This window comes from Furipterus horrens, unplaced genomic scaffold (genome assembly GCF_987537825.1).
Source record: "Furipterus horrens unplaced genomic scaffold, mFurHor1.1.pri manual_scaffold_12, whole genome shotgun sequence".
NCBI classification, from domain to species: Eukaryota; Metazoa; Chordata; class Mammalia; order Chiroptera; family Furipteridae; genus Furipterus; species Furipterus horrens.
The window spans coordinates 10,156,170-10,162,380 of record NW_028327182.1 but is presented as its reverse complement, the minus strand read 5'-3'; positions in this window follow the sequence as shown (position 1 = coordinate 10,162,380).

Genomic DNA, 6,211 nt, shown 5'->3' with positions numbered 1-6,211 from the left:
TATTACATTTTTTAGTATGTCTACATAAGGAGTCTTTGTTTGGTCAGAGCATACCTTTGTGTCATGGCACTACATACAATATATGAAATATAAGAAAATTATATGATTTAAAATAGAAAAGTCAAACTTTTAGTAGATGGTTAATATTTGATTATATATTTTTCAGAATATAAAGATGTTCATACCAAACATGTTAAAAGTCCTGAGGAATAACATTCAATACCCAGAGGAAGCTACTTCCGGCAGGTAACTATGAATCACAGCAGAACACAAATAATAGTAGAATATTGATCAGGAGCTCTAGATTCTAGTTTGTGGTCTTCTCCTAACCAATTCTGTAACATTTGACACATATCACCTCTCTGGGTCTCCTTTTCATCATTGGCAAAAATGCAGAGGTAGGGCTAACATCTGTAGTGGATTTGGGGGGGTGGGCACTGAGGTAGACAACACAAACTGGCCAGGACTTTTCAGTTCCTTCCATCGGAAGGTGGAGTGGAGCCCCTCTGTCCTTGAATCTGGACCAGTCTCGTGATTTCCTTTGACAACAGAATGTAGCGCAAGTGTCTCTGTGCATGGCCCAAACCAGGCCTCAAGAGGCTCTGCTGCTCCTGCTCTTGCACTGACAACCCTTTGTCCACCAGGCAAGCCGGCCTGTGCTATCCTGATGGATCAGGGTCAGCAGACTTTTTCTGGAAGAAGCCAGAAGGTAACTCTTTTAGCCTTTGGGACCCATACAGCCTGTGATTCAGCAACTCAACCTCACCACTTTAGCAATAAAGCAGACAGAGACGATACAGAAAAAGGGCAGTGGGCACATTCCAATAAAACTTTATTCACACAAACAAGCGCCGCAGTGGCTTTGGGCCATGGGCCATGGTTGGCAGATCCCTGTGACAGATGATGACAAATATGAAGGGACGCTGCTGCTAGCCCAACTGCCCAGCCATCTAAGCTTAGGCCCCAGATATGTGAGCGAGGCCTGCTAAGAACAGCTGCAGCCCCCCAAGGCATGAAGGATGATTTGGCTGAGCCCCGACCAAATGGTCACCCTAAAGACACGTGAAATGCAATAAGTCTCTGTAGTTCTATGCGACTCAGTGTTTTTCACACCACAAGAGCTAAATGATACACACATTTTGATCTCCTTTACATGTCTTGACTGTGCAATCCCCATCTGCTTCAAGATTGCTTATTTCTCAGAGTTGCCCCTAATTCTGAGAACTGCTTGGCCTGCATGATCACTTTGGGGAAGTTCCCAGTAGTAACTGACAGGGGAGAACAGCAAGCCAAACTCCTGCCTCAAGGTGGGACCTACTCTGCGCTGCACTCTGGGCCCCCTCAGGGGATAACCTGAAGCCAGTTTCCACCTGAAACCGTCCTTAGCTTTCTTCCCTGCCCGATCTGGCTTCCCTCCCTCCCCTTCTCCTGCGCGTTCCCCTCCTTCCCTGCAATAAACCACTTGTACAAAAACCACCATCTCAAGTACTGCTTTTAGAAAACCTAACACAACTTTTGAGAATTCTTTTGTTATCAACCATAATCAGGATAAAACTTGGGTAAAAAGACTGAAATACAAATGCACAGGGCAATGTAATAACCCAAAAAGACTCAGTTGGACCCACCTTAAGGGATGGCAAGAGAGGAGTGAGTTACTGCCCTGCAGGTGCCTTGTCTGAATCTAAAAGTGCTAGAAGGGGAAGGGAAACTGAAAGTAGAAGTTCTTGAAATAAAATTAGAATTCTGGTAACTTACTCCAATTAATATAATTTTCTTAAAAGTAGTGAAGTCAATGAAAATTTTGACATAGATTTATTACATTCATCCCCAAATCCTGTCCAATTAAAATTGTCCCTGATCATGCTTCTAAACAAACATAGTCCTCAATTCTGTCTCCCCTGTTAACTTTCTTTTCACTCGTGGAGAGAAAAAACAAACTGATTCACCACATCACGGGAAAATTGAGACTATTAATTAATTTATGCACATAATTGAGATCTCTGGATGAAGGGTCATTTATAAAAGCAATATACTGATCATCATTATTAGGCAAACAACACTGTGAACATTTTGACTTAAGAAAAAAAAAAAAGAAGAAGAAAAGAAATATCTCCCTCAACAGGTTTCCTGCAAACTGGGAATTGGGTAGCTGGCAAAAGGAGACACCTGACAAAATCTAAAAAATAAGTAATATTAGCATCAGGGTTACCCTTTCAAGAGGAGAGAAATAAGGACTTGTCAGAGAGGAGACATTAATAACTAACAGAGTGAAGTGTGTGGAAAGAATCCCTAAGAGAAGTGAGACAGAAACAGAAGACAGAAAGCCTAACTCTAGAGGCCAAGGGAAGAAAATATGAGAAAAAGAAAATATTTATTGGAATCGATGAAGATGATTCATCCATCTTGTTATTTCTTCTGGAGATTGAAACACTCAGAAAAATGGTCTAATGAAAAATAAAGTCAGGCATACCCGGACAAACAAATGCATTTATGCGTTATCAGACACTTCATAATTTAAAAAGTAATTTTAAAGTAATATTTTCATTTAAAAATGCTATCATTTCAATTGCTTGATTTCCCTCCCCTTAGGCATATTACTATCCAAATGTGGCACTTGCTTTCTTAAAGGAAAGAAGAAAGAGAGCATCCTGAAATACAAACTTCTTTTTGAAACTCCGAGCACTTCATCCAGATTTTCTCTATTTCTGTTTCCTCATCTGGAAACTAGAAAATCAGGTGATGTTTTAAAATTCAATAATTCTTAGGGAAAAAATGAGTTTTAAGGACATTGTTACAGAACCGGGGCCTGGCCCTGAGTGGGTCCACCCAGGGCCAGCTGTAGCTTGTAGGTTCTTGACTTCCGCAGGAAAGATTCCAAGATTCCATGTGACTCTGAGGATGCCTGGGGACAAGCTGCCAGCTGCCCAAAGAAAAGAGTTGGGGAAGAAGAAGGGAAAGCAGGACTTGAGTCCTTTGTCTTGAGGCTTTTACCTTTTTTCTTGCAGGTGGGAATCTTAGGGGAGGTCTCAGAGGAGGGTTTCAGAAGAGTATCCATCAGTTCTCCAGGTGTGATCTCTCAGGGCCATGGTCTCCACGATATGGTCAGTGACAGGGCAGGGGATCTTTAGTCATCACAGTTGGTTCTGGTGTCGCCCACCTGGTTTTGTTGCTTTTCTGGGCCCCAGGCTAACATCGAGCTGAGGCTTAGATCATATCTCCAGAGAGGAAAGGCCAAGGGAGAAAAGGTTACCCTGGGGGTGAGGCCCTTGTTTTCCCAGTTTTGCCCCTTGCCCAGCTCCCTGGGTCTTCCTCCCCGGTGACCATCTACACAGGCTGTAAATGACTTGACCATTGTGTTCAGCTCTCAGTTTCCCTATTCCACATGCCAAGCAATTTTCCTAGCTTCTCACTATCCTGTTTTAACATGGACACTAACTGAAGGAAATGTTCTCAATAGCATTTTGAAGTCAAATTGCTGTTTGCTACTTTAGAATACATCTTAGAAAAGCAATACTTTTCTGCATTGCCTGAAATCATAAACTAAAAGTACTCAAAAAAGCTAATTTGGTACAGCTGGAATGAGATCTAAGGATGTATGTTAATCTAATGACTGTTTAGTATAGGAAATTATAGCTTAAATAATTTATGTGAATTTGGATCTTCATTAAGGTTTTACAACATTTCAAAATGAGTTATTTTCAGACTAGGAACTAAAAATGGCTGAGTTTTCCTTCACAGAAACCATAGATATGTAAATAGCAAAGCATAGTTAATCTATACGATACTTTATTTTAGTGTTTATGCAGACCAAGAGTACAGAAAACAAGAAAGCATTTTGAGTTAAATGTGTGTGGATATTTATCAGAAATTTAAAAGTATACAAGACTAAAAAAAAGAATGAGTTATGTCCCCTTGAAAAGTGGCAGGAAGGTTTGGAGAAGAGTGTTCACGAATGGAATTGACTTAGTCATAATCAAGAAGAAGGAGGTAAAAAGAGTGGGGATCAAGATGGCAAAGGAGAAGAGGTCATTGGGAAGCAATGTGCCAGAGGAGGTGGGAGGGGGAAGCCATGAGAAACTTGTGGGTTTCACCTGGAAATGCAGAGAAAGAATTATTCCTCAGAGACAGGAGAGATGGGAGAAGGAAAAGCAAATGTATTTAGCTACTGGTTGCTTTGACATTTGCTTTTTTGGGCTCCAATTCTGGTTTTCTTGTCTTGTTCTAAACCACTTCTTCCTGGTAACCAGCATGTGGAAGTGCTCCTTACCCACACTCAGTTCAGCTCCCTCTCCCTGTGCTCCAAGCCCTATTTCCATTTTGATAACCACCCTGGAAGCATTGGGACTTCATGCACGTGACTGGGTTGCATAATTGATCTCTGGCTGAAATGTTCCATATTTCTATGGATGTTCGCATCTTAGATTTTCTGTTTTTCACTCTCCTGAAACGACGCATGTCCAATCTCAAGGCTATGACTATTAGATCATCACAAAAGGTTTGAAATAGCTAATCAATACATTTGATCCATGCTACAGTCTAGATAGTTGTGGTATAAAACATGCATGAATTGTCCTCTAAGTCTTCAATGTGAACCATTTGCATTTAAATTGTTTATTACTTCGGCATCAATATATTATATTATATATAATTAACTGTGTATAATCAAGTATTGTTATATTATATGCATATATGTATGTAAATATATTAGTAACATTTTAGTAATTTAAAATAAATTAGTGTGTTATTAATATCAAAACTAAATATTTTAAAACTTATTTTATTACCTGGTTGAGTATCTTGCTCATAGCTTTTCAAAATTTTCATTTTAATAAAAAGATAAAAACAATTTTTCTAAATTAATAAAGAGACTTGGGAGTCTTTGTTAAAACTAGTATAAAATATTTGGAAGGAAATAGACAGTAAAATGTTATTTTGGAGAAAAAAAATGTTATTTTGGTTATATTAAAAGTTTGGACCAATTTAGTTGTAACTTGTGTTCTTATGAAATTGAAGTTTCGCATCTATTTCTTCCTTACAGCACTTACTAATCATTTAAAAATGGAATAATGTGGAATTAAGCTTAAATAATAAATAAAGTTGCACTATTATTCATAACTTTGTGGTTCAATATTAGCAGTTACTTTTCAAATGAAAAGAACATGGTTTAATTAGATGCTGTTATCTTTCTAATTTTACTGGCAATTTAAAACAAAAAATGAAACACCCTGACTGAAAAACAAAGGTCATTTAATTTCCTTTGCTGTATTCAGTAATTTTTAATGCTTTAATGAGAAATAACATTTAGGCTAAAATTGATATAGATTCCTCCATTTTAATATCTTTATCTTATTAAACATACTCTCTTTACTGATATTAAATATAAAATAAACCACAAATGACCTAAAAGTCACTTTAAAAAAAATAATATACAATCAATTATAACTTCAAATTTCATAAATGCAGAAGAAATCTACTGGAATCCTTGATATTTGCGGCAATAAATAACATCTCTATGCTATTTTTGTAAATAAAATATGCTGATTCCTATACATGCACATGTATAGTATAATGTAATATATACATGGAATATAATAAATATAGTAATATATATCTGTACCTAGTATTTTTACTCAACAACAATGACCATTCATTCATTTAATCATCACATGTTGAGTCCTGATAACACACCAGGCACTGTGCTGGAGAAAATGATTTGACATGTAACATAACTAAAGATCTGACATGACAAAGTGTTTTTACATGAACTTCATTGTCTTTGAACTCTTCTGATGAAGAAAACTGTAACCTGCACATCGTACAGATGACCCTGTATGGGTTTTGACTCCAGATTAGCCTGATTTCAAATAATTGTTGTGTTACTTACTGGATATGTAATGTGTGTAAAGTTACTTAAATTTTTCAACCCTCAGTTTTCTCCTCTGTGAAATAGGAACAGTAATATAGTTGGGCATTTTTTTGTGGGTCATTATCGCATGATGGTTACACACAAACACAAACACTGCTTAGCATGATACCCAATAAATCATAAATACTCATCATCCAAAGACTTTTTATTTCCATTGTTTTAGGAGAGAGAAAGAGAGAGAAACATTGATGTGAGAGAAACATCAATCACTTGCCTTCTCCTACATGCCCTGACCAGGGACGGAACCCGCAGCATGCAAAAGCTAATTCTTAATAAAACTCAATG